Raw genomic sequence first — 13122 nt, 5'->3', positions numbered from 1 at the left:
TGTTGGCTATTATTAACTATAATTTTTCTTTATTTTTTTCTCTCCTTGTTTTGCTGGAATACACCTTCAGATAACTTCCTAATGAAGAATGAATAGAATCAAATGTTCTGAGTCTTTGCACGTCTGAAGATATCTTGAGTCCACTCTCAAATTTAATTGATAATTTGATAGGTGTACAATTCTAGCTTCTTTTTTTATTTTATTTATTTTTAATTTTTAAAGTTTACCTCCACATTAGTTAGCATGCAGTGCAACAATGATTTTGGGAGTAGATTCCTCAGTGCCCCTTACCCATTTAGCCCATTCCCCCTCCCACAACCCCTCCAGTGACCCTCAGTTTGTTCTCCATATTTATGAGTCTCTAATGTCTTGCCCCCTCCCTGATTTTATATTATTTTTGTTTCTCTTCTCTTATGTTCATCTCTTCCACTCATAGAATTCTAGCATCTAATGGCCTGTTGCCCCTTCCATCGATTATCCCCTGATCACAACACCATTGGAACTACAATATCTGCTCTTTAGAGTGTTTTTGACTCACCATCACTTTCACCTTCTTGTATTTTTCAAAACCATTCAGTACGTCTGGCGTATGCTTAAGGAAAAGGGAATGGAGGTCCACCTTTTGAAGGGCTTAAAAGAGAATTTATGAACATATTTTAGACTGCCACAGCCTGTCTGCTGGCCTCCTATTATTCACTTTCATCCTGCATGAAAAATACCCTCACCCTACCCCAAGAATCCTCCCTCTTAAAGACCCAACCCTTGTAACATCAGCTCAAAGTTCAGGATATTTTTATCCAAATTAGGTCCAGGTGTGAATGAGTCTCCTTGTGTGCACTGGCCCTCGATTCCACTTTCAATCTGAAGACCTATGAATGAAGACCTATGAATTAAGCAAACAACCAACACGGGCATGTGATAACCAGAAAACACACACACAAAACACACACACACACAAACACAAACACAAACACACACACACACACACACACACACACACACACACACACACACACAGAGAGAGAAAACAAACAAACCAACAAAACACAAACATTTCTGTCCCAAAAGAGAGGAAGGAGGTTATCATGAGTCACTGGTCCATAACAATTCTGAAGTTCAGCTGGCACAGGTAGGCAGTCCTTTCATTGGGTCTTAAGGCCTGGGATCAATGAGGAAATATCACTGCCTGCCTTTGCTCTCGCTGAGCAGCTTGGGGTCTCGGCTGGGTCCCAGGGAAGGCTCTCCTTCCTAAGGACACCAGGGTCGCAGTATAACAAAGGACGGGTCTTGTCGGTGGGAAGCAAGGCCAGAAGACAGCATGGTGGGGAGCTTGGCAGATGCATCCGAGCTCCGCCTTTTACGTGTCGGGTCGGGGAAGCTTCTTTGAGAAAAGACTGGAGTCAGAAAGAGTAGAGGTCTCCTCCCAGGTACCAAAGGGTATGAGCTCCCAGCAGGCAGGGATCCCTGCGACATGCAGACAGGCCTACTGAGGCCCTACTGTCAAAACGCCCAACGGCTGAGAAACAGTGCTCTTCTGACGGCTCCTCAGAATAAGTGGGATGATGCCCAGACTGTGTGGGCCTGGTTCCCACATTGGCAGTAGCGGAGTAAGACAGGCACCGTGTACAACTGAGGGGCTTGTTACAGGAAAGAGGGAGCATCAAAAAGCAAGGGGGAGTCCAAAGCCGACAGAGGTGGCTCCATGGCTGACAGATTTCCTGCCCTGCGTCCTAAGGGAAGGATGGACAGAGGCTGTCTGGCGGTCGATACCTGAGGCTTTTGTTTCTGTCTCAAAATCTCAGCTCAAATGCCCCCTCTCTCTTTTCAATTGTTTTAAAGGTGAACAAAGTTTTCATTTGCTCTAACTTTCTCGTTGATGGTCTCTGCACACGCTGGAGCATCTCTTCTGTAGGACAAGGCCTCCCCAAAGTGTGTTTGCTGCCACATAGTCCCAAGTGGTGTCTTAGATGTTTTGTTTGTCTGTTTTTTCACCAACGGGGTGCCTTGTCTAAGAGGTCCAGGAAAAGAGGGTTAAATGAAGCAAAACCAGGGTTTGGAAATAAGAGGTTGGCAAAAATAATAAGAAGCGTGCTGGCAGGAGAATTAGAAGTAGCCGTGGTTCAGACGTGTGATAGTGAGGAGGACACCTCAACATTCCACCGTCCTCCTCGGTCACCGACTTCTATCCCAAACTTGCATCGTTTACCAGTCAAAACAAGCTTTTGCCAACAGCCCCACTAACTCAATCACATCTGAGAATCAAGTCCTGTCCGGCCGGCAAGAAAGACACCAGGGTCAGCCTCTCCTTGGCTCCTGGGCTGTGGGTGGGCGGGGCACAGGAGACTCGGGTGTTTTCCCTTTTCTTCTTATCACAGCTTTCTCTCCAGGAGATGCTCTAGAAATGGAGCCCTTTTTGTGTCCATGCCTCCAGGTGGAGAGGCGTGCTAGGTGCAACTCGTGATTGGATAGATGAGCATTTTGGAGCCACTGAATATTTGATTTCTCTTTTTGGGGATGACACTTTAAAGTTCAGATGACGTTCTGAGTACCTGCCCTCAAGCTCACCCTGACACCCGTGGTCCTTCTGCATGTGGAGTGATCCCGGAGCATTGATCTTTCCTAATGCTCTCCCTCTTCCGCTCCCTCCCTCCTCCCCCGCTTCCTCTGTCCTTCTGCCTTTCTTCTTCTCCTCTCCATTTCTTTTTCTTTCTCTCTTACTACCCTAGCCAAAAATGGCCGGACTAAGGCACTCATTGCCAAAACAAGGATGGATGGACCCTCTGAGCCGGCCAGCAAGCACTGGGTGGAAGAGTGCAAGAGCGCTGGCCGGTGGACGCCTCCCACACGAGACAGACACCCACAGGCCAATCCAGTCCTGTATCTGAAGAAGAAGAAAGCTAGTTTGTGGAGGCCCAACATGTCACCCAAAGTGCCTCATAGTTTCTACATAACAGGATTCTCAACTTCATAAAAGTGGCATTTGAAGCCGCCAACAAAATTAAAAACACCAGCTCTAAAACCGAGAACGATCGTGACTCACTGTGCCACAGTGGAGTGGATCTGGAGGAAAAAACAGGAAGTAGAATGGAATTATCTCGGTGTTTTGTGCCATCAGGGTAGATGCCATCCACCTTCTTCATGGAATGTGGTTATCCTGGGAAGCAGTATGCGGTCCCAAAATGGTGCCCTTACTATCTCCGCGAGCCAGCGCGACCTCCCCCCAGGTGAATTACGTGGACTGGACACGGCAGCCCCTTCCTCCCCTAGCTGTGCATTTGCCCTTGTCCCCCGCACACAACTTCAGATCCCAGCAGATACCAAATGGAATGCCAACATTCCTCAGAAGCTTGTTTGGCAAAAGCCTAGGACTTTTATTCATATTGTCAAAACCCAAATAAGCCAATGTATCAAGTTGTGTCTCCACAGTGTGGCCTAATTACCCGAGAATCATCCCCACCACAAAAAAATAATATCTTGAAGAAGCACTTTTCTTAATCAAATCAAACCCAGTTTGTAGGATTGCCTTGCTCATTAGAAACCAACAGTTAATAAGAAGAGGTCCCCAGATGATTTAGGGGAGAAAAAGAAATCCTTCACCCGACTTGTGTAAGGTAAAGCTAAGGAAGGCCACTGGAAATCTGGGACCAGGGCTGTGGGAGGAACCATCATTTGTAGTGGCTGCTAAGGACAGTCAGAGCCGACCCACCGTGGACGGTTCTCCTGTTCTCCCAGCCCCATTAGGAACAAGCAGGAGAATCGACTCTTTCTCCCACACAGTTCTGCTTCTAGCTCCAATATCTGTACACAGGTTTTCTGAGCATTAAATGTAACTGAACTTCACCTAAGACAGGTTTGGGAAATTCATACGAGTGAATGTGTTTTAAAAATATTTCATAATGAGGAAATGTTGGGGCACCTGGGTGGCTCAGTCAGTTGAGCGTCTGACTTCGGCTCAGGTCATGATCTCACAGTTAGTCATTTCGAGCCCTGCGTCGGGCTCTGTGCTGACAGCTCAGAGCCTGGAGCCTGCTTTGGATTCTGTGTCTCCCTCTCTCTCTGCCCCTCCCCTGATCATGCTCTCTCTCCGTCTCTCTCTCAAAAATAAATAAACATTAAAAAATTTAAATAGGAATATTTCATGATGGGGAGATATATATGATATAATGTTAAATTAAAAAGCAGACTGTAGAGACTGCTCATCAATGGCATAAAACAATACATTCTTACCCCACAATTTACTCCAAACCTACTGGAAACAAAAAGAAAATTAAAAAAAAATAATAGTAAGAGAAAAACAGCTACATTATCAATGAAAAAGGAAACGGACCAAAACAAAAACATGACACTTAGCTGCCAAATACTTTGAAATCTGGACAGAGGCAGGGAAGACAGAGAAAGCTCACAGACTTCCTAAGACGGGGGTCCCCATGAGGGGGGGTGGAAATCATCCACCAAAACCCACCAGCAAAGACAAGATATCCAGGTAAACTTGAATCTCAGATAAAACACAGAAAAACAAACAACAATGAATATCTTTTGGTATAAATATGTGCCCGATATTGTCTGGGTCATACTTTCACTAAAAATTGTCTGCTGCTCACTTGATATTCTTGAACTGGTGTCCTGAATTGTACTAAATTGTGTCAGAACAGCAAAAGAAATCCGGCTGACCCATCAGTGAGTTTTGTTTGCTTTGCGCGGTGTTTTCGATTTTCTAACTTACCCTCAATATATGTAAGTAAGGAGATTTCAGTTAAAAATTTAGGTCCCTGTGGGGGCGCCTGAGCGGCTCAGTCGGTTCAGTGCCCGACTCTTGGTTTTGGCTCAGGTCACCGTCTCACAGTTTGTGAGTTCGAGCCGGAATCAGCCTCTGTGCCGACAATACGGGGTCTGCTTGGGATACTCTCTCCCTCTCTCTCCCTCCCCAACTCAATCACCTCCCCCCTTGAAACAAATAAAATAAACATTACCCAAAAAATTTAAAAACATTTAGATTTTTGGTTCCTCCTGACAAATCTGATGATATGCCCACATGGACCCCAATTCCCATCTGGCAAGACTAGGCTGGGGGTTTTCAGTGTCCGCTCTGGATGCTCAGGTTTATTGGTTTATCCCACATAAGCCACTTAATTCACTGATATCACTGCTTAGGTCTTGGAAGCTTTGCTTTGTTTGGTGTTTGTGTTTGTTCATCTTTCCCTAGCACCTGAGGATGCGGGTTGGTGGTACATGTAAGAATGTCCCTTTAGTGACTGGCTAGACAGCCGAGGGTCACCGTGGCCACGGGTTGAACACTTCTCAGTATCCGGCCATTGTTGTGTCTGGGATTGAGCCACCAGACTTAGAGAATCTGCTGGAAGTCAGGAAAAGCAGGATGTGCGGCTCAGGGCCTTACACGGAGCCCTGTTGCTGCCTTGGAAGATGCGATGAGCTGACATGTCTCAGCACAAAGAAGAGAAAGCCAGGAGAGAGAATGGGCGGAATCTCTTAAAAGAACCAGTGTGGCCCCTGGAAACAGTTTCCAGTAGTGCCACAGTCCTTCAGCCTTGTGTTTTGTCCTTCTGGTTTGTTTATTTCCTTACCTGAAATTACAAAAAAAAAAAAAATTCCATTTTTGCATGAAAATAGCCTACAATCATCCATTTTTTCAGAAGGTAATTGTTCTCTCTCTGAGAGAGCACATAATTAGCCCATAAGCTGAAGGAAGATGCAGGATGGTTAACTTCCCTGGGTGAGAGTTCAGGGGCAAGTTTGGTTTTTTTAAGTTTATTTATTTATTTTGAGAAGGGGAGCCAGGATCAGGGACGAGGCAGAGAGATGGAGAGACAGAATCCCAAGTAGGATCCGGGCTGACAGCACAGAGCCCATCGGCAGGGCTCGAACTAGTGAAGCCACGAGATCATGACCCGAGACGAAACCAAGAGTTGAATGATCAACCCACCGAGCCACCCCGGTGCCCCCAGGTGAAAGTTTTTAAAACCTTTCTTTGCATTTTTCTGTATGGCTTGAATTTTATATAATAAGTTGTATCATTTTTACCAAAATATTAAAGCCATCATTCTTAAGTGAACAGAATAATTTACGACTATCCAAACATATAATGTACATACCCAGAAACACTTAAAAACCTAGTTACCCCAAAATGTTAATAATGGCTGTCTCTGGGTGACAGGATTATGGATCGGTTTTGGTATCGTTTCACGTTTTTTGGTGAGTGTTCCATACTGTCTGCAATTAGCATGCATTACACTTACATTTAAAACACGAAAATGGTATTTCTTCACAAGAGACTGAGAACTGTTGCCACACTGAGATTCAGGCACAGCCTCTGGGTCTGACCTGGCTGTAAAAGGTGGTGAGCAGGGAAAATTTCTTGGTTCTTTGTTTCCTTTAATGATCCTGCTGATGGCTAAGACGCCCAAGTCGCCCTAAGAACCCATTACCGATTCTAAATGGCCCCACATAGATCAATAAATATGTCCTTTTTACGAAATTTCTTCAGCTTTCTTCCCACCTACCCTCATTTTCTTTGGAGAGACCAGAAAGCTTCTGAAGCCGTCTGCCCTCTTGAAGTGAATGTATTCTTTAGTTATTCATTATAATTGCCTTTGGAATGTGCTCACTAATCTTAGTCTCCTAGCTACTTAATGGTTTTGATTGGCTGGAGAACACTTTTATCTGGGTTAATTTACTATTCATAGTACAACGATGGAGTATTCATTTTGCTACCCAGATTACAGCGGTAAATGGAGTTATATATCATCCACAGGAAAGCTACATGGGAGGTTAGTGTTAAAACGCCTTTCAGGCATCTTAAAGTAGAAAACAACATTCCTGCCCAAACTTTGTCACGCGCCGCATTTCCTGCCCGAACTTGAAGCTGTCCATGGCCCTTCTGTGAATGCATGTGCTTCTCAACGGCCAGGAAGTACTTGCCCTGACCCCTTAGAGTGGCTCTCTCTGATTCCAGCAGGTGTGGGATCACAGGGAAAGCGTGTCCCGAAGGAGGCAAAGACGGGAGCAGCCAGAACTCCTGAGAATGTCCAGGTTTTCTTCAACATATTCCAAATGCCCTTTGAATTTCCTGCAACCCTTGCTCAGAACCTGACCCCCTGCCTACCAGGGTGTCCAGAGTCTGGACCCCCATCCCAGTCCAAAATCTCTTTCCTACCTTCCTGACTTCTGATGTGTAGGCTCTATCTAGGGATTCCATTCTGCCAGCACTTAAGACCTGTCCTGGTCGTATCTAAATGTCACTTTCCCCCCAAACCCCAAAGGACTTGGCCCTCCTGCCTGTGCTCTGAAATCAGAATCCTCTACCTAAATTTCTTTAGAAGAATGGAGACAGACGGTGTGCATAATTTAACCGGTTGAAACCAGCTTTCTCCAATCCCCACCGGAACTCCTAATACTTACACTGGAGGCCACACCATGAAATTATGACCCCCTTCTGCCTGTCTGCTATATCAATGTCTGGACTCAGGAACCCTGCCTCATCCTGGCCCTGGAAGGCTATCTGCTTGATGTTGTGAAGCTAAACAGGAATGGGGAGAGGTCTACTTGCCGAGGTAAACAGAGGCTGGGCATCCAGGAGGGACCTAGACACACTTCTACAGACTGTTCTCCAACATAGAGAGTCAGTCACTCATTCCTGGGGATCTCAGCAAACCGCGAGAGGTACGGCTGATATGGGCTTGGGAGCCAAGAGTAAATGGGATGGGAGCTGAGAGCCTCGCACATCTGAGAAGATGACCCCAGGCCTAAGGTGTCTTCTGTGCAATGGGAACAAACTCTCTTCCAGGACAAGGTGGCAGTGGAGCTGAAAACAGCGTTTGCTTTCCCCAGAGATAGGCTCTGCAAACAACCACTTACGTTCCTTATCAGTGCCTAGAAGCCAGAGTTCTCTAGGAGTTAAAGACTGAGCTGGTGCATGAGGATAGGTACGTACATCAAGCACATTGTAGCACTGCTGCCTGGCCAGTAAAACCCCCCACCCCCAAAAACAAAAAGAACTAGAAACTAAGTGGATGTTCGTCACTGGGGCAAAGGTTGCTAAGTTATTATATAGCCACAGAGCAACGAGTGTGCAACAATTTTTGTAAAGGGTCTTGACTTGGAGAGACTCCTAAATGAATACGTTGTCCAGCCCATCCCTCAAAGAAATGGTGGAGAGAAGTGGAAAGAAATAGTAAGTCGAAGGATTTGAATAAAAACGTCGAGTCACCATTTGCCACGGGTTAGACCAGGCCAACAGGGACTCAGGAGACTTTTACTTCCTTCGTGTTATTTTTGTGTGCTCTTATGACTTTTAAGTGATCAACACAAATTATTTATAAACAGAGGACAGCCACTGAGGGTGTGGGAGTAAACACAAGACGTATCTAACAAGAGGGCAGAGAGGAGCCCGTGCACGGGGTCTTACGCCCCTCAGGCTGGGCCCCCAGAGCTGTGTTGTAGACACAGGTGTATAACCTGCCTGTGGGGGGCTAGGGGGTGGGGGACTCTTCCAGAGTGAGGCTCTCCGGAATTCTGAATATTCAAGAGATAGAGATAAAGGGCCGCAGGCCCATCACGAGAATACAGAATGTTCGCTGACTGCAGAATGACCATTTTCGCATCCAACCTCTTGCCCTGAGCCGTCAGCCTCTCTACCAATGATCTGGGTATTTGGGGGACCTAACATCTTGCACAAACTGAAGTACGGTCTTCATTTTGCAAATGAGAAAGCCCAATTCCCTTCGGGATAGCAATCTGAAGGAAACAGAAACATCTGTTTGAAAAATGAGCTCTGTTGTTCGCATGTTCAGGAGGCAGGAGGCAGCTGGTGATCAGATACGGACATCCCTGACCCTGGCTTGGCCGCCACAGGCAGTATGGGAGGGCAGTGGGTGGGGGTGGGTGGTGTTGATTGGCATCTGGGAAGCCTGCACACATCTCCCCGAGGCCTTCCAAGGTCCCACGCCATCTCGGTGCCAAGATTAGCTCACCGTGGTGAGAATGATGGTGCTTTCTTGATTTTCGAGAAACCACCACCTCAGACCCGACTTGTCCGAGGTCCCCTAAGCCAGCCCTCCCACCTCGGGGGAGCGATTATGGGTCTGAAGATGCATCTCAGTGGATGTTAACTGAGACAAATGTTCAGCTCTGTGCATTTTCCAATTGTAATCGAAGGAAAGTAACTAATTACCTCGGAAAAGCAGCCATTATACACTGGCTGCAGGCTGACCTTTAGCAGGAGATGCCTTAGGGCTTGTGGGGGCAGTCGATATGTTAACCAGTCATTAAAGCTCGAGATTTCCAAGGGGAGCAGAACGTCTCCAACCCAGGATGGGCCCCAGCACTGGCTGCAGCTGGAGGGGAAGAAGGAGCCTGTCATATTCCCGGAGAAATTGATCGGATGCAGTGTTGATAGGTAATGACGTACAGCATCTCCTGGGGCCGCATACCCGGGGGAAGCACGAAGCGTGTCTGTGCCCTGCAGGCAGAGTGGCATGTCAGCTCATTTGCACATCGGCCTTCGTTGGCCCAAATCAGACAGGTGTGGGGGTATATGGAGAACAAGGCCCACGTAAACAGATGTCTCTGGCACTTGGAGAGGCTGTGATACTGCGCTTGTGTGCAATACTGTACGCGCACATACATTTGTGACACAGGTGAAGGGCCAGACCCTCCTGCCGGGCCCATAAAACACGAGTGAACTCACACAGCCTGGAAACACACCCCCAGGCCAAAATACAGAGTCACTTCTAACACTCATGAGACCAGTATTGCCTAAAATGATTTCCAAAGCAGAATTGCATGATCGCAGCAAAGGACAGAATTAACAACAATAAAAACTGGGGGACTGAACATCAGCAGAGCTCATGTGTCCCCTTGAGTGATGCGACCCCTCAAAGGGGGTGACAATGGGTGGGGAATGAAGCAGAGCATTGCCCGGGCCTGGCTGGTTTGGCAACGGGCAACAAGTTCAAAGGGCACTCTTGCCTGGACATGGGATCTACCCAGTGACCAGAGCCACCCACCCCATAGTCAGCAACTCCAAGGGAGGGTCCCCAGGCTTGGCGCTTTCTTCTGAATGAGGTGAAATATTTCCCCCTCCTCCACACAGGTAGTGCAGGCCAGACCTTGCATGAGAATCACCTGCTTCTGAACCAAACCAACCAATCAGAATCACCAGAACCCCTCCCCTCCCCCCAGGTCCCTGATCACGTGGCCCAAATCAACCAATTAGAATCGTGGGAACCCCTTTCCCCTCTCCTTTAGAGAAGTGATTATATTTTTCTCTCCCTCTTTTCTGTCTGGACAAAAGCCAGTCTCCTTTAGCAGAGAGGGAGAGGCACAGGGTAGGGGGAGTGGAGGGGGTAGATAGAAACCCTTATCCGAGGGAGGCACCACACAGGAGCCAGGTACCACACAGGAGCCACAGCCCCTCAGGCCAGCTCCATCTGTAACTGCGGGGCCGCTGCTCTGTTTTCTGGAGCCGGATGCCCCTGATCCCTGACCGACAGGACTGGGTCTGTCTCTTATATCCAAACTCACCCCAAGATGCTGAATGAAAGTGGAATGTCCTCAGGTTTGTCCTCATCGCTCGCCTGTGCTGTGCAAACCCTATCCAGGAGTTTTAATCCAGCTTTTCTTTTCTTTTCTTTTCTTTTCTTTTCTTTTCTTTTCTTTTCTTTTCTTTTCTTTCCTTTCCTTTCCTTTCCTTTCCTTTCCTTTCCTTTCCTTTCCTTTCCTTTCCTTTCCTTTCCTTTCCTTTTCTTTCTCCTTTCCTTTCCTTTCCTTTCCTTTCCTTTCCTTTCCTTTCCTTTCCTTTCCTTTCCTTTCCTTTCCTTTCCTTTCCTTTCCTTTCCTTTCCTTTCCTTTCCTTTCCTTTCCTTTCCTTTTTTCTTTCCTTTTCTTTCCTTTTTTCTTTCCTTTTCTTTCCTATCCTTTACTTTTTTCTTTTCTTTTCTTTTCTTTTCTTTTCTTTTCTTTTCTTTTCTTTTCTTTTCTTTTCTTTTCTTTTCTTTTCTTTTCTTTTCTTTTCTTTTCTTTCTTTTCTTTTTTTATTTATTTACTGATTTTAAGAGAGAGAGAGCAGGGGAGGGGCAGAGAAGGAGGGAGAGAGAATCCCAAGCAGGCTCCATACTGTCTGCACTGAGCCCAATGCAGGGCCTGAACTCAAGAACCCGGAGATCATGACCTGACCCAAAACCAAGAGTCGACCACCTAACGGACCGAGCCACCCAGGCGCCCCTAATCCAGCCTTTCTTGTCCCTGACAAAGCCTCCAGGCCTTACTGTGTTCGCCCCACAAATGAGACCTCCCTCCGGGATGGGAAAGAAAACACAGGAAATAAAAGACAGCTAGTAGCTGTGGGAAGGGAGCAGGTAAGTGTTTCAACACTGTGGGACCACAGAGGGCCTCCTGCCCTGGGGGCTCTGTCAGGTCAGGTGCCAGAACCCCCTGGTTGTGCCATGGGATGCGGGCCACTAGACCTCTCTGCTGGCTGGTTTTCTTCACTGCTCTGAGGGGACTGGACTTCCTGCTTAGGCCAAGTGCACAGCTTTCCCGAGAGAAGTTCTACCATGATGTGGATTCTCAAGTACCAGGAGTTCACGTGCTCTCATTTTTCTCACCGACCGTTTTACTGAGACAGGCTGTGTATGTCACCCCGCCCCTCACACTGCAGGGGACAGGCAGGTTCGTCATCCCTGTCACACCAGAGGGGAAGCAGGCTGGCCTGAGCTGTTGCAGCACTCGGTGTCTTTCCTTGTCACGATGCAGAAATGGTGGTGTCTGCTCTGGTCACTGTCCTGGCCAGATCGGCACCAGCAGGTGTGGCCCCTGCACACAGTGGCCAGAGATGGGAGTCAAGATCCTGTATCTGACATAACGTTATCTCCCCCAAATTAAATCTGTGCATAGCATGCTTGCCCTGGTTGCAAATCTGTTTCTACAAGCGTGCGTTCGAATCCTGTGTTCCCCTTACAAAATCAAGAGCAGCCTTTCTCTTTCATCAGTAACTAACACTTGTGACCTGAAGCGGTGCACAGTGCTTGGTTAGCTAACTGATGAGGAAATGAACAATAGCAATATCTGACCTTTAAAGGGCATCGGACGCGTCATAAAAAACATTCAGCAAGAAAATACAGCACAAAACTGTCTGCCTACAACTTCACCCCTTGGTCTGTCTTTCACTGTCTCCTTCATTTGAAATGCAAAACAAAACAAAATGTTTTCTTCGGTGTGGAAATCTGCCAACAATCTTCCAGATCGGACGTGTTCCGCTGCCTAGGGACAGGCCGGTCGGGGAGACGGGGGCCCGAGGGGTGTGGGTTCCAGGCCCGATGCTGCAGGACTCAGGGACTGTGGTGTATATGTCCCCGGCACAACTGTGGGTTCCTACCCTGTATGGTGATGAGGACCCGGGTGCTTGTGGCCGAGCAGCGTCATTTGCAGAGTGAAATGAGGCCTTGCAGAGTCTGGCCCCCTGAAAACATGGAAGCCATGTGAGCTCCGTGACATTCAGACCCCAAACACCCAGGGGAGGGCACAGGACTCCCAGCTGGAGACCCAGAGCCCAATCCGTGCCTCTCAGGCCATGGGCTTGGGAAGCAGCTGGGGATCATATGACAATGCAGATTTTGAATCAGAGGCCAGGGCTAGACCACAGTGGGATTTCTCATGGCTCCCAGGCGAGGCGGGAGCTGCCCGGCCGCTGGCCACACTGGGAGCAGCTAGGCTGGAGACAAGTTGAAGCAGGCCCTCGTCTGTCTCAGGGACACAGGCTGGGCTGCACGGTCCTTGCGCTGGAGCTGAGCTGGGGACGCCATGTACGAGTGAGCCTCAAACACACTGCCTTCCCCCGCACCCCCTGCAGTGCACCTCCCACTACTTGCTGTCCCATTTCAGTTCCCTTACTTCCCCTCTGCTTCTCACCTCCCAGTCCTCCTCAGGTCTGGGGGCCTCTACACTGCCAGCACCAGTGAAGCTCTGCAGAAGGTTCTGAATGGCACAAATGTAGGCTCAGGTGGTAACGTTCACCATGACCCCAGACCCCCATGTCCCCAGGTGGCTGTTCTCACTGGGATGCCACCACACCATCTGGATCCAAGGTCACAGATGCGACTTCGCAGG

This window comes from Panthera onca (genome assembly GCF_046562875.1).
Source record: "Panthera onca isolate mPanOnc1 chromosome Y unlocalized genomic scaffold, mPanOnc1 haplotype 2 h2.ChrY_unloc_2, whole genome shotgun sequence".
Classification (NCBI taxonomy): Eukaryota; Metazoa; Chordata; class Mammalia; order Carnivora; family Felidae; genus Panthera; species Panthera onca.
Note: the sequence above shows the minus strand (reverse complement) of the source record.